The 24,183-nt window shown below is 35.7% G+C and overlaps 1 long non-coding RNA gene across 8 annotated transcripts in view; it reads left to right on the top strand.

The window, feature by feature from the left end:
• Positions 1-24,183, top strand: part of LOC101708199 (uncharacterized) — an 89,316-nt gene that overhangs the window by 49,632 nt on the left and 15,501 nt on the right. For 5 of the 8 annotated variants that reach the window (XR_015453065.1, XR_015453066.1, XR_002396735.2 and 2 more), the window contains one exon: positions 2,465-2,539. This is a non-coding gene — a long non-coding RNA (uncharacterized LOC101708199). Of the gene's footprint in view, positions 1-2,464; positions 2,739-3,768; positions 6,146-24,183 lie in introns of those variants that run through there. The other 3 variants (XR_205465.3, XR_015453062.1, XR_015453064.1) reach the window with 2 other exon arrangements.

Below are 24,183 nucleotides of genomic sequence, written 5' to 3'. Positions count from 1 at the left end.
ACTGAATTTTTTTTTTTTTTTTTTTTGGTACCGGGGACTGAACTCAGGACCTTGCGCTTGCAAGGCAGGCGGCGGAACCACTGAGCTAAATCACTGGCACACTGATTATTAATAAGTGCTTATCTTAAAGGGTCTTATCATTAATATGGCTTTGCTGGGTTTCTGGCAACCTATGTGCATGGCTGTCTTACAGTAGTTTGTGTCTGTGGCTGTGGTGTTCAGTTCCATTTACGGATTATTTATGAATGGTTCCAAGCAACTGTTTTTGTTTGGAATATAGTGTGACCGTATTCCAGCAGTCTGGTCCTTCCTCCATGTTTAAGGAAATCCCTGCTGAGATCTTCCTTCTTAAGTCTTCTCGTAGCTAACTTGCTGACTCATATGCCAGAGAAAATCTCAGGAAAACATCCCCACATGTGAGTCCTTAATAAAACCCCAAGCTTCACTCCTGTTAGGAAAGAGAATACTTTTTTCCCTTCTCTATCCTATTTTTTAAAAAAATAGTAATTACAAAACACCTATCATTTATTTTTTCATGATTAAAGTACTATGTCTCTTTAGGAAGTTATTTCAGATCAGTATACTTTGATACAGCATTAAATTATTCATTTTATTTTACAGATGAACAGGTGTAAATAAAAAGGAGAGATCGTTATTATTTTGCGTGAAATTTATACTAAACATGAAATAATTGCGGTAAAATTCAATAAGGGCTGAAGGATGAGATAATTCAAAATTAATTTTATTGGTCTGAATTACCTTACTCATATTTAGTTGAAAACCACGTTAAATTTGCACATTGTTTGTCTGAAAAATGCACTGATTATTATTTTAAATAGTAGCTCTCAAGTCTACATAAAGAAAACATGATATTTTTCTGATTGATTCAAGATTCTTAGAGTGTTCATGTACTCAATAGAAATTGATAATTTTTGTCAGTTATAGTGGTTTTTTGAGATACGAACATACTAATGGTACATAAACCCTAATGTTCAAGCTCTGATAGGAAATATCCTAGAGCTGACTGTGATAGTCTTAGAATAAAAGAGATAAAAATTAAATTTTAGTCACATGTACAGGAACAGTACTGTGAATTTAAAAACAGCTTCCAGAAAATTCTAAATAAATACTGCCATTCTTTAATTAACACAATTTATCCTGTAATGTTAGAGGTTTATTGATTCTGACAGAAATATTTGCAAATAACTTAGATGATTTCATGACATTATACATTTCAAAGGATTCATTCAGTTTTTCTTTTTCATTTTTTCAACTGCAATCAATAATTTCTTTCAAAACTTAATATGCTGAGGTAAAGTATAGTTAAGAGATTATTTGAAAGACATTAAAAATATGAACACAGATAAATTTTGAAGTGCTATGCTATTTTCTTTCATTCATATAAATTTTGAACAAGTTCAGTATCTGTTTTCTATTACACCTAAATACTTCTCATTTTTATTCAACATCAAGAAATATTAATGTGGGTGCATCAAATCAGAGTTTGAGTTCTTTGAACCTATCAAACTACTTTTCCCCAAATATTTGGGGTTTGATAAAACCCCAAATGCATGCTAGAAGCACTTTTTCCATTAATTATTAAACCCATGTGTATTTTGAGGAAAATTTGATCCATATGGGTTCTGGTTCATTTATGCTTTACTCATCAAAACCCTTTTTCTTAAAGTCCATGTCCAAGAAATCTTTTGAGCCCTGTTAAGGTTTTTGAGCTTTGCCAAGAATAAACAAAGTTGAACACCAAAAGATTCAAGTTGGTTTGTAACCCTATATCTATGGAATGGGTTCTAAACTTGGATGAAATACATACTCTCATTCTTAATAGGTAGTTGGGTATACCTCCAGAGGACATCTTGAGATCTGGGATAGAAAACAAAAGTCGAATATACAGGAAATCTCAGAATGCATCCAAATTCATTAAAAATTATATTGATGGTATTTTATTTTGAGTATAAATGCAGAGATATTCCTTAGAATTAGAACCAGAAGGTTGGGAGGCATACCAAGTAAATAACCCCCCAAAACATTATTATCTAAAATATTAAAATCCAAGTACTTAATAACAATTCTTCAATATTGGGACATGGCTAACAGCAGCTAATTATGGGAAACATTCAATTGTTTTCTGAGGGGGAAAATGAGAATGTGGTCCTTGATACTTTGTTTCTTCTATATTTTCCTATTCAAGTATCTAAAAGGTATTTGTTTGTTTGTTTGCTTGTCTTTTATTGTCGTTATTGTTGCTCCTTGTTTTTGATTATTTCCAGAGGGCAGAGTAAATAAAATTTTCTAAGCCCACCATCATTGGGATTTTACTATAAAAAAAAAAAGTCCTTGCCTTTCAGAGATCTGGGCTGAAATACGTATGTATCATTGCCCAGGTAATTGTCAATGGTGGATGCTGGGCACATCAGTGTTCATCATATCACTGTTTCCTTTATTTCAGGCAGAGATATACATGCTTTGGGGCCAATGCTGTGACAGGGAACCTCTTGCAGCTATGACTTCAACTCCAGCACAGGTCAGTCCTGCTCCATGGTAGCTCTGCAGACTCCTCTCACACCGTTCTGAGGCACCAACAAATTTCAAAGCGTGAGGAAATTAACATTCCTTGGGACAGTCCTTGACTAATAGGAGACAGAAACAGCTGAACAATTCTGAAGCTCATCTTACATGGCTCCTCGCCAGTGCCTACTGGACCTGCACCCTCAGTTCCTATGGTATGGGCTAACACACTCTCACCAGAGTGTTACTCCTACATGTTTGCTGATCTTCTCCTGTTTCTTAGCATAGCTTCCTAAAATGAACTACCTGCATTACACCCTAAGGGTGACATCTAAACCTGCATAGTTTTAGCCCAAACTCTTGTCTCAGGCTAAGGCTATCAATGTTTAGAATTTTTGATACGAAAAAAAAACTTTTTCCTGTTTTTACTCGGTTCTCTCCGATACACACTTAACACACACACACACACACACACACACACACACTTTATAAATTTAAAAATACAGGCACTAGCTCTTCTTTAAGAGTTAGAATTTTATATTGTCACAAGTCTATTTGAACTCATATTTATATTTCATTTCCCCATAAAGAATTTTATCATAATGTAATGTTTTATTATTTTACAATTTTTATAATTCTGTCTCAAAAATATGCATATAAATTTAAAGACTATTTTAAAATTTTCTATAACCACAAAGATTGAGATATTGAAATATTTTTTTCTGCTTTAGTTAATATTATAAACAACTATTGTACCCAATTTGAACAAAAGCAATAAAATCTATTTCAAAATTTGAAAAACTGCTATTAGACCAAAGGAGTAAAATTTATTTGAAACACATCTGTTAATGAACTGCATGGAGGTTTTTTTCAATTAGTTCAGGTATTGTGGAAGAATATCATTAGTGGAATGGGTATGATTTCAGAATTAATTTTATTTTTAGTATCTACTGTTATAGACATAAAATTTAAGAAGACTTGTTCATATAAATAGGTAAGAACCAAAAGAATTTTATAACAATATTGGGACTCTGTTCCTTAAAATCATTTTGAGTTATTTAAAAAATCATATTGTGGTTTAGCAGGAAAATTATTTAAATTGATATACTTTGACAACTTGATTAGTTTTTCATACTGTTTAATTGATATCAAGTAGTAGGAATCTAACTTTCTTATTGAAGAATTTGTTAAGGTCACCCACTTTATCATGATGATGATGTTTTCAATCATTTCTTTGTTTGGTAGTGTGTTTCAGGAAATGTACCTTAAAAGCAAGATGGATGAGAGAGAAGTGCCATTCTTTTATAAAGTAGAAGAGGAGTAGCTGTGAAAGAAAAGTCGTCATATTTTTTCATATAAATCTTACTTGAATTGATATATAGCTCACTTATAAAATATACACTTTAATTGTACAGTTTCTGAGTTTTGGTGGTTTTACAAAGTATATTATTACTGTATAATTCCAGATTATTTTTATCACCCCCCCCCCCAAAGAAACTCTAACATTAGCAGTTACACATAGTTCCTCTCTATCAAGCCCCTGGTAACAACTAATCAATTTCTTGAATCTCTCAGTTGCTTACTCTGGACATTTCATTTGAATTGGGTTATTTGATGTTTATTGTTGAGTGTAAATGTTTCCTATATTTTGGATCTGAGTCCCTTATCAAATATATAATTTTCAAATATTTTCTCCTACTCTAAAAAGTGCTTATTTTTCACTTTCTTTATTTTTTCACTTTTTTGATTGTTTCTTTTGATGCACAAAGATTTTAATCTCAACATATTCAAATTTAACTATTATTTTTTGTTGTTATTGCTTGTGTTTTAATGTCATGTCTAAGAAACCACAGCCAAATCCAAGATCACAGAGAGTTATATCTATTTTTTCTCCTAAGAGTTACATAGTTTTAGCTCTTCATTTAGGGCTTTAAATTGATTTATCTGAGGTCTTTGATGTGAGATAGGGATCTACTTTTATCAATTGACTATTAATGCATGAATTTCTAGATTTTCAATTCTATTTCATTCATTTCCATGTCTAACTTTATTCCAATATCACACAATCTTAATCACTAGGATTTTATAGTAAATTTTGAAATAAGGAAGTGTGAGTCCTCTACTTTTTCCATTTCAAGGTTGTTTTGGCTATTCTAGTTTCTTGAATTTGTCTATGAATTGCCAATTTCTCCAAAAAAGGCAGCTGTGATCTGATAGCTGTGAATCTATAGATCAATTTGGAGAACATTGTCCTCTTAATAATATTAAGTTTTCCAATCTATGAACACAGGATTACTTTCTATTTATTTAAGTCTTGTTTGTTTCAAGCTACAGTTTTCAGTTTGTGTCTTGCATTGTTTTGGTTAAATTAATTACTTAGCATATTACTTGCCTTGATTCTGTTATAAATGAAATTATTTACATAATTGCATTTTCAGATTGTTCAATGTTAGTGTATAGATATATACAGCTGATTTTGCTTATTGATCTTGGATCCTATAGGTTTGATGAACTTGTTTATTAGTTCTAATAGTTATTTTGTAGATGGGCTTTTCAGTAAACATGATCATGTAATTTGTAAAAAGAGGTCATTTCTTATTTTCCAAACTACATGTGTTTTGTATATTTTCTTGCCTAATTGTCCTGGAATAGATCTCAGGTGGAATGATGAAGAAAAATAGGAGTAAGCACCTCTGACTTATTCTTGTTCTTAAGGTGAAAGATTTCCATGTTTTATAATTATGATGTTAGTAGTAGATTCTTTGTAGGTGCTATTTGTTGAGATGAGGAAGTGCCCTTCTCTTCTTAGTTTATTGTATGTGTGCTTTTTGAATCATAAAAGTGTGTTGTTGGATTTTGTCAAATGCTTTTCTGCATTGTTGAAATGATCATATGATTTCTGTACCTGAACTTATTAATAAGGCATATTATATGGATCGATTTTTATATTGAACCAACTTGTATTTTTGGACTAAATTCCATTTGATTTTACTGTGCAATCCTTTTTATGTATTTCTGAGTCTGATCTGCTCACACTGTATTGAGAATTTTGTGTTTATATTTACAAGGTCTGTTAGTCTGTAGTTTTCTTGTAATATTTTGCCTACCTGAATACTGGTCTACTAGAATGAATTAAGAATTGCTCCTTCCCCTTCTATTCTTCAGAAATTTTGTGAAAGATTGGTTCAGTTCTTTCTTAGGCAGATCAGCTTTATTGAAGTGGAGGAAAGTCTGGATTATGCTGCTATATATATTATATATATATATAAGTATATATATATGTAAGTACTTATTATGTTAGGCTTTAGATACTTGTGCACCTAACTTTCTACAGTATTATAGAGTCATTAATTTATTTAAACATATTTAGCAAGTATCTACCACATGCTAATCATTTTGGTAAGAAACACATAGTGAACACCATGGCCTGTGCACTGGAATATTTAGTCTCGTGATGATGAAGGACAAGAAACACATAAACAAACAGCTACTGTTGACAGGAATGACATCTATACATCTCACCAACACCACATTGTTAATATCTAATACAATATCTTAAATATATTCAGTACACAATAAAGGTGGAGTGATTTATTTTGGTATGGTTGTAAGAACAATTATTAGGTACATATGTGGAGTAATGTAAGAATTATATGATAACAATAATAATTCTATAGTTTTCTTGCTATAGTAAGGAAAAATAATATTAGAAAATTTGAAAACATAACTCTTTGTCTGACATATAAGGCAAAAAACCCTCAAATAACCTATCTTATCCATGAAACTGATTGTTGTAAAAATTATGACCATTGCACTAGTAACTGTCATATGCAGAAAAATCACCTGGGGATTTTTTTTTTTTTTTTTTTTTTCTGTAGTGGGGATTGAACCCAGGGCCTTCGTGCTGAGCTACATCCCAGGCCTTTTTTTATTTTTATTTTTTGAGACTGTGTCTTGCTAAGTTGCCTGGACTGGGTTCAGACCTGTGATGCCCCTGCCTCAACCTCTCAGTGTATGAGGAATCTTAAAATATAGTTTTTGTTTTTGTTTTTTGGTACCGGGGGTCGAACTCGGGTCCTTGCACTTGTGAAGCAGGCGGCGAAACCACTGAGCTAAATCCCCGGCCCCTTAAAATATAGTTTTTGATCCCACAGTTCTGACAGACCACAAAATCCTGGATTTCCAATAAACATCCTGGAGATCTTGCCATGGCCCCTTCACAGACCTTATTTTGAGCAATGAGATTTGATACCTCCTGCTCCTTGTCTGAAAGCAAAGAACCAAGAGAGCTCAGGCCTGAGGTAGTATAAAATATCCTTCAGGTTTTCAGAAGTCACTGAGTTTTTGCAGTAGTGGGCATTGATGAGAAGGCACAGGAAAATCATCCGGGTCTGCATGTAACCCATAATACCATATGAGGAAAACAGCAGCGAGGGAATAAGGGAATGCTTGTCCTCCTGAATGATGTCATTTATGCTGAAACTTAATTATAAGTGAACATCCATCTTTCCTGTCAAACAATGTAGTGTACACAGGCCAAGCCATTTTTAATGTAAATATAAACGGTTCTTGTGTGTAGCCGCTGGGGAGATGGTTAGCGGGGGAGGCAGGACGAGGATGGATAGCTAATTCTACTTTGTAAAGGGAAACTGCCTTACTACCTTGAGATTCTGTACCTATTAGAAGGAAAAAAGAACACATAAAACCTTGGTGATGGGGAATTGGCTTACTAGTGTCCACAATGCACAGATTTACCTTGAAGAATTTTACCTTATTTGTTCTTTCCAGCCAGATATTCAAACCAAGATTATGTGCTTTTCTTATCAGCACGATGGCTTTTTGGTGGTTTACTTGTTTTCATTTATATAGTTGCGTTTTCTGGCATTTTTCTGTTCCCACAAACATTTTTCTGGAATTTTATATAGAGGGAAGCTTTAAGTAAAAGATCAATTTGGTAAAATTCAATAATTATTTATTGAAACCAGCATACTGTGTTGTAAAACCAGAAATTATAGAAACCCTAAGCTCCTCTATTGATACATAAACTCATCTATCTGGGTCTGTTGTATGCCTGGAATCACCCAACTTCAAATGCTCTTAATAGAAAATCCTTTGAATCTTGATGGGGAAAATATAGAACTATTCACTCGTTGTGTTGGGTATGGGTCCTGGCGGGGAGTGGGGTGGGTGGAGAGTAAAAGTGTATACACTAACCGGACCAGTATGATTCGGATGAACAACATCGTTTAGCATATAGTCTTCTAGACAGGCAGATCTATAATACATTATTTACACATTAGAGGCACAAATGGATAACTGGAACAAAATCTAAAATCAACCTCTATTAACATGCAATTTTATGACTGCTAATGTCTTTGGGAGGGCTAGGTGTTGTCTGATTTGATTTTGTGGTTTGGGAAAAAAACCTTCTTCAATGATTTTCTAGCCATGACGTTGTGAAAGAAAGGCTTTGATTGTTTCCACAGCGGCCCTGATGCTGGCACCACTGCTAACCCCACTGGCAGCTTGTTCAGTAGGTGAGGAAGTAGTAGAGATCAGTTTCCTTTGTACATTTTTTGTTATGTTTTATAGTTGATGGCTGTGTGTTAGAAGCTACTGTTTGGTTTTTATTACAGTATATTTGTAACTGTTGGGTTCTTACTTGAAAACACCATTCTCCTTTATTCATTATGAATTCATCAGATCTCAACTTAATATTCTGTCCACAAGGATGGGTTTTCCCCAGCATCCTCAAGGTGGCCTTGTGACAGGAGACAGATTTTGGATCAAATGGCCAAGGCAGCATTCAAGAATTCATTCACTAAGGTCTCAGACCTTAGAGTTGCATAACATTAATAGACACTTCTAAAAGACGACACCATCAGCCTACAGTTCCAACACATCCTTTTTTTTTTTGGTACTGGGGATCGAACTTGGGATCTTGCACTTGCAAGGCAGGCGCTGGAACCACTGAGCTAAAACCCCGGCCTCCCTTTTTTTTTTTTAAAGGGAAATCCCAATAGAAAATGAACTGTACCAGTCAGCCAGTAAAAATTGACTACCTTTAAAAGGTTGCTTAGTCCTGGTGTTAGTTAAAAATGTAGTACGTGGTCACTGCTCACATGAGACAGGTGATGGAGGAACAGATCAAAACAAAACACCAGAAGTGTTTTAAGCTGTGTATCCTTGGCCTTGTGTTGTACAGGGTAAATTTCTGTTTGAAGTCAGATCAGATAACAAACACTATACCCAGGGGCAATTATTCCCCAGATCTGAGAGACAAAATTGGCCAAATGGGATTTAAAATCAAATAAATACAGGGACCTAGATTTTCTCTTCCCTCCCTCCTTCCCTCTCTCTTTCCTTTCTTCCTTCCTTTTTTTCATGTCTTGTATCATTTCTGATCATTTTAGAATAATATGCTATTTTTATCTACTTTGAATACATCATTTTGGCATAATTTTGTTTTCTGTAGTAATAATATTCTTCCCTTTATTCTTGCAATAACTTTTTCTTACAGCAACTTTCAATGGAATCTAACTTTAATACTTTTCTGCAGATGATTTAATGTGAAATTATTTTTTCCTAGACTTTAGAAGGAGATTTGATTCAGATAGCTTTCCTATTGTCAAAAATATCTCTTTTCAGTTGATTTTACATAGTATTAAGAATGTTGTGACTTGTTTGCAGAGATTTCCTGGTTTTGTTTTTCTCTGTTTTTGTTTCAGACATTTTTTAAAATCTCAGTTATCTCTGTTGTGTGCAGTATCACCAATGGCCTGAGGGTTCTTTTACTAAATTCAGATAGAAATCATGAACTAGTAAAGTGAAACTCATTTGATTTTAGCAGCTCCAGGCTTTGAGTACCCATGAGTCTTGCCTCTTACTATTATACCTTTTAGTGTTACAGTTCTTAGTGCTGTTAGCCACTCCTATCAGCTATGCAGCTGAGAATTCTAGCCCCCTTGGTGGCCACCAGAAGTTCTTCCAGGAGCTTCTGCTGCCTCAGTGGTCCTTTCCACAGGTCACTGCAGACCTATGTCAGTCTCTGCCAATTGCCTCTAGTCACTGCCAGTAATGGCCAGTTGCTGCTGATTTCTGTCACTCTCTAGAACTTTTGAGGGCTCTTAGCCATTTGTGTTACCAATTCTTATGTGTAACCTGCTCAACCTGAAATAAGAATCATCAGTAGACTATAGGATTTCTTAGGCAAGGCTTTTGTTGGGACCTGCGCTGCAGCACAATGGGGTAGCACTCACAAGGGAGATCTCTTTGACCCAAGAAGTGCGAGTAAGCACTGCTTATACAGAGATGCAGGCCATGCCAGCCTATTTTCTTTAATTTACCCCCAATTTGGGGACTTTTGGAAGAATGAGAGAGCACATAGGTCATCTGGATATTACAGGTCAGAGTTATCAGGAGTGGCTGCAGAGAAGATTTATCTAGGAGAGATCCATGCTTCCAGTCTTCTGTGGCTAAGACAACTATATCCTGGAGCAGCTGAGAGTCATCTAGGACAGCCTCAGCTGTTATAGCGACTGGTTGGAGAGCTTCAGGAGAAGCTGCTTGATTGACAGCTCCTGCGTTTCCAGGAATACAGTGAGGCTGAAGTTGCGACCTCTGCAGCTGTGTTGAGCATTGCCCATTGGGGCTTGGAGATTTGGGGGATATCAGCAAAGTGCCCCAAGCCTTCCCTGATCTTTGCCCTGTCAGCCAAGCTGTAGCTCTTGTCAGCTCAGCCTAGGGGGTCCATGGAAGCAATCCCAGAGGTTATGGGGGGACCTAGGGACTGGTCAACCCAGGCTACCCCAGAGAAGGAAAGAGGGAAGAGGGAGAGCAACATGACAGCTGCCAGTTAGGTTATGCCCAGTTCTGGCTGTCAGAGGGAAAAGAGAAGGATTGAGCCTTATTTCTCTACTGTACTAGTAGTTCCTTTTCAATGTGGGGTTTTACATCAGAAGAAAGCCTTGAAGGATCAGTTTTGAGAGTTCATTTGTTCCACTCTGTTCCAACCTGAAGACCTCTTAAACTCACCTGCTAGTGAAGTGGGCCAGGCCTCTTCCAGGCTCAGCTACTGTTTTTACACTAGTCTTCTGAGCTTTCTAATGAATACCAGTTGACAGTTTTAGGTTTCTCCTCACTTCATTGCTTTATAAGCGCAAGGATGATAGCATGATAGTTTTGACACTATTGGTGGTTTGTTTCTGCTTGCTTTATTTTGAAATTTGTGGGAATAATTTGTTATCTAAATTTCTTGTTAAAGTTGTCCATGAATTTTTGGCTTTGCTATCTAGTTGCTCTGACAATTTTTATGTGGGGATTCTAGAAGATCTAACAACTATGCTGGTACCACCACTGTCATATTTATAGAATCCCTTGGAATATCTTTGTAATAGCATCACTATTAACCTCCTAACAGAAATGGTTTGCATTCTTGGTTGGATAAATATTATCCTAATCTATTAGGAGCTTCAATTTTAGTTGAAGATTATTCTCCTCAGTGCTTAAAACAAAAATTTTATCTTTTAGTTGTAAAAATTTATGTTAATTATAATAGTAATTATGATCTCTTCAGATTGTTAATAACTTTTCCATTTATAAAACATTCACAAGAAATTTTTAGGTAATCCTACTATTAATTATAAAGTTGCACAAGAAACTAATAATGTTCATTTTAGAGCAGAGGATTTAGAAACTCAGAAAAGTTAAATATGTTTCCAAGGTCACACAGCTCGTGGTGTGGTTAGTAGCTCTCCCTATCAATTCATTGTCATAGCTATGCTACCATGTTAGCAATCTGATTGGAGAAACATGTTGAAAATGTTTTCCTTGGGCATGGACACACATCGGTGTGAAATAGTGATCTTTGAATTTTGTCATATTTGTGAGAGAAAGGGAATGAAATTTCTGTTCAAAGGAGAAGACCTGGAGGAGATTCCAGGTAAAGCTCACCATTTAGATATACTGTATAGCACTTTTCCTGAACCAAATGACATATGGAACTCTGTTCTCAGTGTTCTGGGCTATCCCATATGAGCTTCCTAAGTTTAGTGTTAGACAAAGCTAAGTAACTGGACCATTGCTACTATTTTCCTGGATCTAATCTGAGCAGAGGTTAGAAGTACCTTCTTCCAAGTGGGAGAAATTCCATGCCATTCACAGCATGAGGAGAGGTTGCGGGGGGGGGATAGAGAAAGCACTCCATAAGGAACAGCCAAATAAGGGATTTAAAAGAGAGCACCACAACCACCTGTGAGTTATAAATGTCCTTTCTGTGCACCTTGACTCTCCACACCTCCATCTCGGCTTGGTGCTTGGACTGGATAGTGTTAATTGCCTAGATTCAATAAGTTGTTTTCCTCTTTGAAGTTGTGGTGAAGAAGCAGAGAGTGGAGAGTTAGGAATGGAGTGGAGAGCTAGAAGCTTATGCTTGAATCCGTATCTCTCTCTCTCTCTCTCTCTCTCTCTCTCTCTTCTGTATACAAATTCTCTCCCTCCATGTGTTCCAAGGACCTTCCAGCCATTTTACTTTCGTGCTGCCCCTCTCATTTATCTCTTATTAATAAATGCCCTGGGTTACTTTTCTAACTCTGCACATCTATTTGACATTACTCATCTTACAGGAGTGGTTATAGACATAGTCATATTTCTGTCAAAGAAATCCAGTTACTTCTTTGCATGATACTTCCACTGAAAGTGTTAGTTGCTTGAGACAAATGCTGATTGCTAGTTCCTTTTTTTTTTTTATTGCTCTCAGGACCTGTATAGAACATTCCACCTATCACTAGCTAATAAGTGATGCTAATTGATGAGATTAACAGGCATATGCATCCATTTATAGACAATAAAAGAGAAAATTTTCTTTCTTGAAACATCACTTATAAAATTCAACAGTAGTCATAGTTCTGGAAGGAGAAAAGCATCTGAAGAGAGCTATAGGCATAGGTTTTATTATATTTAAAAATAGGAACGTAGGTCTACATAAAAGAGCATGAGAAGGCAGACAGACTGATGGTCATATGTAAGATCCAAGCTCTAGGCTGTATTTCTTTCCTCGAGTGAGTGTCACCAAACTATAGCCCATGGACCATATATATAGCCAGCCTCAAGTTTGCATAAATAAAATTTCACTGAAACACAGCCACCCCTATTTCTTTACATAAAGTTTATGGCTTTTTCATGCTACAGTGGCAGAATCAAGTAATTGGAAGAGAGTTCCCATAGCTTACAAAACAAAAATTTTACCAGCTTACCCTTTAAAAAAAGGTTCCTGATCTTCTGGGAGTAAGGACCAATGCTTGATGCTAGCAGTGCTGGAGGGAATATTCTTTGGATGGGATTTCCCTCCTCCCCTTGATGACTACTCCCAGGGTTGAGGGGAGGTTTTAATGTTATTTCATGACCTCCACTGCTCTTGCTTCTCTCCTGGAAAATGCAGTACTATGTAAAAGAAAGAAGAAGGAAAGGAGGAAATTTGCAGCAGAACTACCCACTACTAGAGACTATTGGCTCTATTTCCTAGCAAGTGTATTGTGAGTGTGATTATAGAATAATACTACATTAAATGTAACTTCCTTTTCTGGGTAAAAGTTTTGTAGGTATATCGCTACTCATACCCATTGTACATATATCTCATTAAAGCTTATATTGCTCTAAAATGAGATTCTGGTTGAGATAATAGTATTGGATCAGGATTTAGATAATATTGAAATGGTTTGATTGGAATATCATAGTATGAGGAAGGAAGGAAAAGGTCAAATGTGCTTACATTAGATGTAATTTAGTAAAAATGAAAAGTTCAGGCATTTCTGGCATATAGAGAACATTTACAGCATTCCACCTTTTCACATTCATCTTTTAAAGTTCCAAATTACAACATTTTCTTTTCCTGGCTCTTTGAAAATAATGAATAATTTTGCTCTGCACCCATAGCTTGAAATATTTTGGTATATGCTAATTTGGAAGAAAAAATTTCTTTTGAAAATGCCCACTCCAGTCTGCACATTAGAAATGAAAAGTCTACTACTAGAATTTGAAAATTGCCAGTATCATTTGGGTTCATATCATTAAACTGTTTTGTAAACCTTGTACAAAAGTCCTCAAGAAGTAACCATCCATTCAGAATGTCAACTCCAGAGTTGGTTCTGATGTAATGGCCCTCTCCATCTGCTCCATACTTTTTCATCAGCATTAAACATGTGCTTTAGCAAGCATTAAAAGTCATCCTGTTTGAAAAGTCATTCCTACCCTCCATCTTGGAAGGATTAATTTTCTGAGCATTCTTAGGCTCTATTTCAGTGTCAGATACCCACCAAATATTTATCTTTTTATTATTCCAGGCAGTTGATAGGATATTTCTTTGCTTTCTTTATTTTAGGAGTGGCTATTGCTCTGGCCAATGAAGTGTGAGAGAAAGTGTTTTGAGTGTTACTTCTGTAAGTGCTAAGAACCTATGTGACTATCCCTTATCTCACCCTCTTTTCTAGCCTTAGCAGTTGGTAACATTTCATATGCTGTAGGCTCTACAAATCGGAGTTCCAGAGTAGTGTGACACGGAGGTGAGACTTCAGCCCGTGGGTGCCCAGTTAGAGCCAGGAATAAACCACAGTATTTTAAGCCACAGAGATATGTGGTTTCATTTGTTACTGAAGCCTCACATGCTCCTTTCTGACTAATTCTTTATCTCTGGGATATCTTTAAATAATTTTTTTAAAAAATTCCCCATAATGAGAGTAAACTCCATGGAAATAATTATTTTCCAAAAAGACTCATAGGATGAGTCATAGACTCATAGGATGGACTTTTAGTCAGTGGTTTTATATTAGAATCCCTCGGGGATGCACTACACACTTTGCACTGTCTACTCACTTCATGTTGCTTTTGTTGTTTCCTATTTATTTTATTCCCAAGGAAGAAGGCGTTTGAGGAAATACTTCGGAAATTGAATGTATTAAAGGAGGTCCAGCTCTCAATCAGCATTCCTTGGAGAAAGCAGCCCTGAGAAGGAATTGAATGGTATTAGGCCTGGGGGAAATGCAGCTAGAGAATAACAAGCTATTAGCAAATTGGGTTGCTTTCAGCATAACATAACAGGATAATATAAATATGGATTAGTGCTCCAGTCCAAGTTTTTATTGTGAGAGGTATACTTGATATGAGTGGGAGAGTAGCTGAGACAGATTTAGCCAGAAAAACACATTTTTGTGTATGTCAGACCACTTAATCCATTCTTGGACTCATTTTTAATCCCAGGCATTAGAGTTGTTAACAATTTGTCACCTTTTTAAACTTGGAGAGACTAAGGCTCTTCTCATTCTTTTAAAAATCATGGATGTGAACAGTTCAAGTCATAGCAGCTTTAGATGGAGATATCTTTCTTTTCTCTTCTGTTTGGTGGTCAAGAATCTCTTCCAAAGGTCTACTGTTAGGGCTAGACAATTCCAGATCTTTGAGAAGGGAGCTGATGAAAGAAACAAGCCACTAAGTTGGTCAGTGTAGGTTTAAGACTATATAGAACAAAGCAGTGTTCTCTGCCTATTGTTCCACCTCTAGGCACGTGCACATATTAGCAGCAATAGTAAAATATTGCTGCATTATCCCCAAAGCACAGGACTCTGATAAGATAAAAGCTTTTTTTCCCAGAGGGGTTGGGTGGTGTACAGGGTTGGGAGAATGGCAGGGAAGAAAATACATTAACCCCATGTTTTTGATAGAAATGGGCTCTTCTGTTATGAAGAAAATGGCCTCTTCTGTACGTGTTAAATGTATGTGACTTGCAAAATTATAAGACATTGGCTACCTTTTCACTCTACCTATCTCAGTTTATAGAACAAGTGAGTAGTTAGAATGCTGTGGTGTGCTCCAATGGGAAGTGTCTCATGAAGGACATACAATGAGTTAGATTCAAAAACTAAAAAAATGTATAAAAATAAAATCAGAGTGCAAGAGGTTATTGGACTATTGGGAGAGTGGAAACTCAGAATATACCTAAACTATCCAATATTCCTTGTAAGATACGTACAATAGTCACTTCTCATATTCATGGATGAAGTTATTACTTTTGGTTAATTTTTAAATTACTATATTATTTAATGTGAAGATACATGCAACATATATGTAAGCAATGACAGAATAAAATTTGACAATTATGAACTCACGACCCAAATTTAGAACCACAAACGTCATTATAACTGCTTATATAATCCTTACATATTCCATGCCCCTGCCTCCTCTAGGCCTGGGGATGAACTGTATGTTTAACATTGCTTGCTTTACTAAAAATTAGTTGAATGGATACACAGACACACACGACACACATAGCACACACACATATGCACACACACATACAGAGTGTTGATTTGTTTTTAAATTTTTTTTGAGATTTATAAAAATGGTATATAATCGGGCTGGGGATTTAGCTCAGCGGTGCTGCCGCCTGCCTCACAAGTGCAAGGTCCTGGGTTCGATCCCTGGTACCAAAAAAAAAAAGTATATAATCTTGCATTGTCAGCTTGAATTTGCTACTTTTATTTAATATTCTAAGATGCATCTATGGTGTTCATGAGATTCTAGTCCATTTATTTTTCCTGTTTTATAATCTTCCATTTGGTGACTATACTATAATCTATTCTATTCTTCCAGGGTTGGACATTTGAATTATTTCCCAGATTCTGCTGTTGTGAACGGAACTATTGTGGATATTCCTTTTCATGTCTCTTGAAATACATGAGTAAAGTTTCTCTGGCATATTACCGTGGGTTGCAGTGTGTATGAATGTTCAATTTTACAATATAATGCCACAGTCTTTTCCAAAGTGGTTGTACTAGTTTGCTTTCTTACCACAAATCTACATAAATAAAAATTCTCAAAAATCCATACCTTTCAATCTTTAATATCATTAGATGTCATAATTTTTGCTAATCTAGCATATAAATGTTATCTCAATGTGGTCATTGCATTTCCATGATTGCTAATGAATTTGAGCATCTTTGTAAACATTTATTAGTAGTTTATGTCATGCTGGCTTTGTAAAAAAAATAGCAACGTAGCTATCTAGTCAGCTTTCATTTGAAGAAGAAGAAAAGTCAGTTGATTAAAATATTTGTAATTAAGTTTACCACTGATGGATAAATAAATGACCAAAAGCTAAGAATGCTGATCTTCTCTTTGTGAAGGCAAAACAATATATTACAGTACCCTTGGGAATTTCTTAACAATCTGTAATTTTCTGATAATTTGTACCTAATAAGGAACATTACACCATCTCTGCAAATAATGACAAACGATAAAGGGGATTTTCTGTATTCCCACGTAATTCATTTAGTATTTTGTGGTTGCAGGCAACACAAACTCTCTGATTAACTTAAGCTCAAAAAGATTATTCATAGCAGCTCTGTTCACAATAGCAGAAAATGGGAAAAATTCAAAGTCCATCAATAAGAGAATGGATGAGTTAGTTTTTGGAGAGCAGAGCAGAGCATCTTGACTAATGGTCCCACTGAGTCTACTCATGATCCAAAAAGGAAACATTGCTGCTGCTACCCAAAAAAAGGGAGGTATGGATGCTGGGTAAGAAAATGATAGATTCCAAATACAGTGACTCACTGAGTGCTTCCTTAGGTAGAAAGACCAAAAAAAGTCTGTGTTTTCTAAGAAGACAAATTAGGAGTTTGAATGAAAAAATGTTTTAAACATAATTCATCAGGAGAACATAATGTTGGATTATTTTTCTAACTATACTGGTTTTCCTTTCGTTGAAGTTTTTCTAGGTTAGGCTGAGACAAAACAGTAAGTTAACTGGTTCTATGAGGACGGTATGACTTAGTTCTCTGGTATGAGGCTGGTTCTATGAGGAACTATACCCCAACTCCAGTGTCAACTTGAACTCATTGTTATTAGTGGCCTGGATGTTGTGAACTTCAGTTACTTGTACACAAGCAAAGGAGCTAAGGGCAGCACCATTTTAAAATCCTAAACATTTTATAAGAAGGTGATATGTACTCATTGATTTCTCCAAACTTTATCTTTAGAAAAGACTTACCAATGTGTATGACAAAAATAATTAAGATACAGAAGCAATAATAGAATTTTAAATATGAGCAGTGTCAATAATAACAATTATATTAGCTACAATTCATTGACTTTTTCCTCCTCTGTGTCTTGCAGAGATGCCTTATGCGTCTGATCCTTCTAACTTTTTCAGTGGTTTTTAAAATTTGTATTTGACATGTTAAAAAGCCAAGATTCACTTATATAAGGTAGCAAGTGACATTGCTGGGATGATATCATATTTGGAAAGAGAATTATACACAAAATTAATTTTGGAACACATTCGACTTTTTTCTGTAAAGAGAAATACAGTATTTGATCATTTGCAGAATTTGATAACTGTTCCTGGGATTTCTGTGCAGGATTTTATCAGTATACTCTGATGATAATTGCTTATGAAACAAGTAGGATTAAAATAGTTTATTTTTAATTGGTGAGGAAAAATTATGGAACTCTGGATGCTTTCCCTCCATGATAAATTCCTTGTGACATTTCATATCCCACTTATGAGATGGGTTAGGGAGGGACCTGTTCTTCCCAAGTGACATAGATGGGTGAGGGCAGTGCAGGTGAAGCTCAGATGAAAATGAGCAGTTGAGCAATATCAGTTTGTTGGGGGAAGAGCGTCAGTCCCATGTCTGTGTCTCGAAAGTCTTGGACCAGTTGACCACTGACCCATTTGGACGGTAGAATTGTAGTAACACTATATTACAGCTCTGTTTTTGAATTAAGCAATTGGTTTAGATTTAATAAACTCTTAATTATTGTATTTAAGAGAGAGTCCTACAATGCCTAACAGAACCACGGGCTTTTTCCCCATCTGAATTTATTGTTTGTTGGCCAACAACGCTCTCATCTGAGACACCAGGCATCCTGTCAACTACTGGTCGGACACCATCGACTGGAGCACAGGGTTTTGTGTCGTTCCCTTTCAGCTCTCACTCTAACCAGCAGCCTTGCACAGCTTGATCTCTCCTTTCATTTAGAATTTGTCTTCTTTCTTGGAGGCTGGCTGCCTTCAGAAAGGAATGAGCATTCTCAGTGAGTAAATGGAACGAACTCCCCAGCCTCGCCCACTTCCCACCCCAGCAATCATTAGTCTGAACATCTGTTCACCCTGTGTTTAGAACATGATCAAGCTCACACTGGGACTTTTGGTTAGGATCTTTGCAGTATCAATTATTTACCAGACCGAAAGCTCCTAAAATGAAAGAACTGTGTCCTACACTGAACCATAATTTTGAGCCTGAGCATAAGAGGAGGCCTGGTACCTATTAAGGCCAAAGAAATATTTGTTTAATTGCACTGAATATTTACATCTGAGACATTAACTCAAGATGGTCAGTAGAAGAGCAGAAACAGAAGAGCCGCATTTTGTCAGAGAGATTTATGTTATGACTCATCCTTCCTTGGAGAAGAACCATGTAAACGACTTTATTCTTAATGCATCATTCCCTTTACACATTTGTCTTTTTAACTCTGACAGGCAATAGTGGAAGTTTGGCTCTTCAATGAGACAGATGTGCAGCAGATTCTAACTTTGCTTCTTTCTAGCCTGGTACCTTTGGGCAAGGTATTTAAATATTCTAAGCCTCAATCTTCTCATCTCCAAAATGGGCATAAATCACAATGGCAACTACTTTAGTGTAGTGTTTTGAGATGATATTGGTAAAGTATTTGTAGTTGGGTGTGGTGAGACATGCCAATAATCCCAGCTGTTTGGGAGGCTGAGGCAGGAGGATCCAAAGTTCAAAGCTTGTCTAGACAGCATAGCAAGACCCTATTTAAAAAAAAAAAAAGAAAAAATATTAGTTTCAGTTGGCTATAAGTAGTGGGTCCCTAAACTTGTTTTTTCCTATGTTTTTTTAAATCATTAAATTTATTGGCAAAATTTAAATATACATAATGTTCATATTTATTGTATGGAATGTGTAGCTGTACACGATATATTTTCATTCTCATTTTTCCCATTCCCCCCTTCTGCTTCTCATCCCCTTCTTATTTACAAAAACTTTTTTTTTTTTTTTTTTTTACCATTTTATGTTTTTTTCTTTTCCATTCCTTCCTTTCCTTCTCTTCCCTCCCTTGTGCCTCTTCCCATTTGAAAATTTTCTTCCTATTTCACAATATCTATTATACTTTTTGGTCCTTATTTATATATTCAGTTTCTCACACCAGAGAAACAATGTGATTTTTTACATGAGTATCTGATTTATTTCACTTATGAATATGGTCTCTAGGTGCATTCATTTAGCCATAAATGTCTCAAGTTTACCCTTCTTTATGGCTGAGTGGTACTCCATTGTATAAGAAAAACACATCTTTAACCATTTATTGGTTGATGGTCTTTGGGTTGTTATCAAGATTTAGCTATTACAAACTGTGCTGCTGTGAACTTGGGTATGCATATATCACTGTGGTATGACGCTTTTAATTCTTTGGGAACCTACTGAGAAGGTGGATAGCTAGGTCAAATGGAACTTCTAGTTTTTTGAGGTATCTCCACACTAATTTCCACAGTAGTTGCCCTAGTCTGCACTCCCACCAGCAGTCGAGAAGGGCACCATTTTCCCCTCCAGCCTTTGTTATTGGTTGATTTCTTGATAATAGTTATTCTTTCTGGAATGAGATGAAATCTTAGCATTGTTTTAATTTGCACCAGTTAAATATTTTTTCATATATTTGTTTGTCATTTGTACTTTTTCATCTGAGAAGTGTGTATTCATCTCAGATATGCATTTTTGGATTGGGTCTTTAAGTTGAGGGTATTGATTTTTTCAATTCTTTATATATTCAGATATCAGTCTTTTGTCTGAGGAACAGCTGGCAAAATTTTTTCCCAGTCTGTTGGTTGTCTCTTTAGTCTGTTGGTGATTTCTTTTGCTGTGTAAAAGCTTTTTGATAAGATGAGATCCCAGTTGTTGATTCTTTGTAATATTTTCCATGTGATCAGGGTTTTGTTCATAAATTCTTTGCCTACACCCATGTCTTCACAAGTTCCACCTATTCTCTCTTCCAGGAGATGTAGTGTTTCTGTTTTAATATTTAGACCTTTGATCCATTTTGATTTTAGTTTAGTGCACGGTGAGAGACATGGGTCTAGTTTTAGTCTTCAGCATGTGGAAAACCAGCTTTTCCAGCACGATTTATTATAGAGGCTATATTTCTTCCGGGGGCGGGGGCCGTTTGGGCCCTTTGTAGAAGATAAGATGGCTGAGTGTGTTTGGAGTTGCTTTTGCATCTTCTAATCTGTTCCTTGATCCTTGGGTCTGTTTTTTTTTTTGCCAGTACCGTGCTGCTTTTTATCACGGTAGCTCTGTAGTATAATTTCAAGTCAGGGACTGTGATGCCCCCTGACTTGTCTTTGTTGCCCAGAATGGTTTTTGCTATTCTAGGTCTCTTCTGGTTCCAAATGAATTTTACATAAATTTTCTCTATTTCTATGAGGTATGCTATTGGTGTTTTGATTGGGATTGCATTAAATCTGTATAACAATTTTGGGAGTGTGGCCATTTTTACTATGTTGTTTCTTCCTACACACAAACAAAGGATATCTTTCCATTTCTGATAATCCTCTTCAGTCTCCTTTTTCAGAGTACTGCAGTTTTCCATGTAAAGAACTTTTATCACCTTTGTTGAATTGATTCCTAAGTATTTCATTTATTTTGATGCTATTGTGAAAGGCATGGTTTCCATAATTTCTCTTTCGGTAAGTTTGTTGTTTGTGTACAGGAATGCTATTGACTTTTGAGTGTTGACTTTGTATCCAGCTACATGACGGGATTTGGTTCTTAAATCAAGAAGTCTTTGGGTGGAGTTTTTGGGATTTTCTATGTAGAACATCATGTCACCCACAAATAATGATAATTTAACTTTTTCCTTTCCTATCTTTATTTCTTTTATTTCATTCTGTTGTCTAATTACTCTGGCTAATGTTTCCAGAACTATATTGAATAGGAGTGGTGACAGTGGACATCCTTGTTTGTTCCTGATTTTAGAGTGAAAGCTTTAAGTTTTAACTATTTAGTAGGTTGTTGGCTGTTGGTTTGTTATACATGACTTTTATCAAATTAAGATAAAGACCATCTATTCCAATTTGTTATAGAGTTTTTATCATGAATAGGTGTTGGACTTTGTCAAATACTTTTTCTGCATCTATTGAGATGATCATGTGATTCTTATTCTTGGCTCTGTTAATATGGTGTATTACATTTATTAATTTGTGTGTGTTGAGCTATCCCTGAATCCTTGGGATGAATCCTACTTGGTCGAGGTGTATAATCTTCTTGATGATTTGCTGCATTCTGTTTGCCAGTAACTTATTGAGAAATTTTGCATCTATGTTCATTAGACAGATTTGCCTGTAGTTCTGTTTTGTAATTGGATCCTTCTCTGGTTTTGGTGTCAGGGTAATACTTGTTTCCAGGAATGACTTTGGGAGTATTGCTTCTCTTTTGATTTCATTAAAGAGTTTGAGGAGTAGTGGCTTTAAGTCTTCTCCAAATTTCTTGTAGAATTCAGCAGTGATTCCATGAGGACCTGGGGTTTTCTTTGTTTGTAGATTTTTAATTATCTCTTCAATTTCATTGACTGTTATTGCATTATTAGAAATTTTATATCTTCTTGATTCAATTTTATAATTTATATGTATTATCCATTTCTCCTATGTTTTCCATCTTATTAGAATAAAGGCTCTGCATTTCTGCAGGATTCATTGTGATTTCACCCTTTTTATTACTAATTGCATGGATTTGAGTCTTTTTTCCCCTTATTTTGATAAGGTTGGCCAAAGGTTTACAAATTTTATTTAATCTTTCAAAGAACCAACCCTTTGATTCATTGATTCTTTGTGTTGTTTTCTTGGTCTCATTAATTCACATTAATTTCTTCTCTAATCTTTATAGTTTCCTCTCTCTTATGGGCTTTGGGGTTGACTTGTTCTTCTTTTTCTAGAATTTTGAGGTTCAAAATTAAGTTGTTTATTTGAGCTTAGTCAGTTTTCTTGATGCGAAAATTCACTGCAAAAATTTCCCTCGTAGGACTGCTTTCATTGCATTCCCATAAGTTCCGGTATGTTCTATTGACATTACTTATTATAGAAACTATCTAATTTCTTCTTTAATTTCATCTGTGACCCATTGGTGGTTCAGGAGGATGTAATTTAATTTCCATGTGTTTATGAATTTTTGGGGTTTCTTTTGCCATTGATTTCCAATTTCATTGCACTATGGTCAGATTATATGCATGAGATAATTTCAATTCTTTTGCATTTGCCTAAGCATGTACTATGGGCTAGTATGTAGTTTATTTTGGAGAACATACCATGTACAGCTGAGAAGGATGTGTAATCTGGTGTAGTGGGGTGGAAAACTCTGTAGACATCTACTAAGTCCATTTGTTTACAGGTTTGGTTCAGTTCTGATATTTGTTTGTCTAGTTGACCTGTTCATTTGTGATAGTGGGATATTGAGGTTCCCCCATTACAATGGTGTTAGTGCTTATTTGATTTTTCATGTCCATTAATATTTGTTTTATAAAATTGGGTGTGCTGGTTTTTGGTGCATATATGTTTATTATTGCGATCTTTTCTTGGAGTTTTCCCTTAACTAGTATGTAGTGACCTTTGTCGCTCTCTTTTTTTTGGTACCAGGGATCAAACTTGGGTCCTTGCGCTTGAGCAGCAGGCGGTGAAACCAATGACCTAAATCCCTGGCCCTCTTTTTTCTCTTTTGATCAGTTTTGTCTTGAAGTTCACTTTGTCTGCAAATAGAATAGCTACCCTTGCTTTTTCCCAGGTTTCTGTCACATGTTTTCCACCCACTGACTTTCAGCCTATGAATTTCTTTTTGAGTTAAATGTGTTTCCTATGTGCAGCAAATTGCTGGATCTTGTTTCTTGATCCATTCTGCCAATCTGAATTTTTTGATTGGTGAATTGAGACCATTTACATTGATGGTTATTACTGATATGTATTGGATTATCCTTGTCATATTATTTTCCTGCTGTTGGTTCCCTGTCTTTCTCCTTTGTTTAATTGCTTGCCTTGCCTGGTGGCTTCTTTCTATTAGTGCACTTGGAATTGTGGTCTTCATTATCTCTTTCTAAAATATCTTTCAGGGTTTTGTTTATTGAATATCAAATCTTACTATATATACAATTCAGCTGTTGCTTTGTAACAAACCATGCCAAGCACACATTTGCTTAAAATAAAAGTCATTTATTCTCACTTGAGTAATTGTGGATTGTGTGGCAGTTAGCTAATTTAGGCTGGGCTTGGTGGAATGTTTCTGCTTTAAACTATAAAACTGACTAGGTCCAGATCCTCATTGCATGTTGAGTTTATGTGTGTTCCATATCTGTTCATTCATTTTGAGTCAAAACTCTTCTCATGTTGATATGAGAAAGGAAATAGGGAAAGCCACCTTCATGAGCATGTTTAAAGCTGTTGTTTGCACCACATATCTGGTAATATTCCATTGGAAAAGCATGTCATATAACTGGGTCCAGAGGCAGAAAAATACTTTTTATTCCATGGAACAGGTAGGAGGGCAAGACTAAATACATTTGAGCAATAACTGATTTACAATTAGATATAATAACACAAGAAATTCT

The sequence above is a fragment of the Heterocephalus glaber genome, unplaced genomic scaffold, assembly GCF_053883595.1.
Source record: "Heterocephalus glaber isolate CG9 unplaced genomic scaffold, H.glaber_assembly_v1.0 deba00001457, whole genome shotgun sequence".
NCBI classification, from domain to species: Eukaryota; Metazoa; Chordata; class Mammalia; order Rodentia; family Bathyergidae; genus Heterocephalus; species Heterocephalus glaber.
This window is presented reverse-complemented; position numbering and strand designations above follow the sequence as displayed.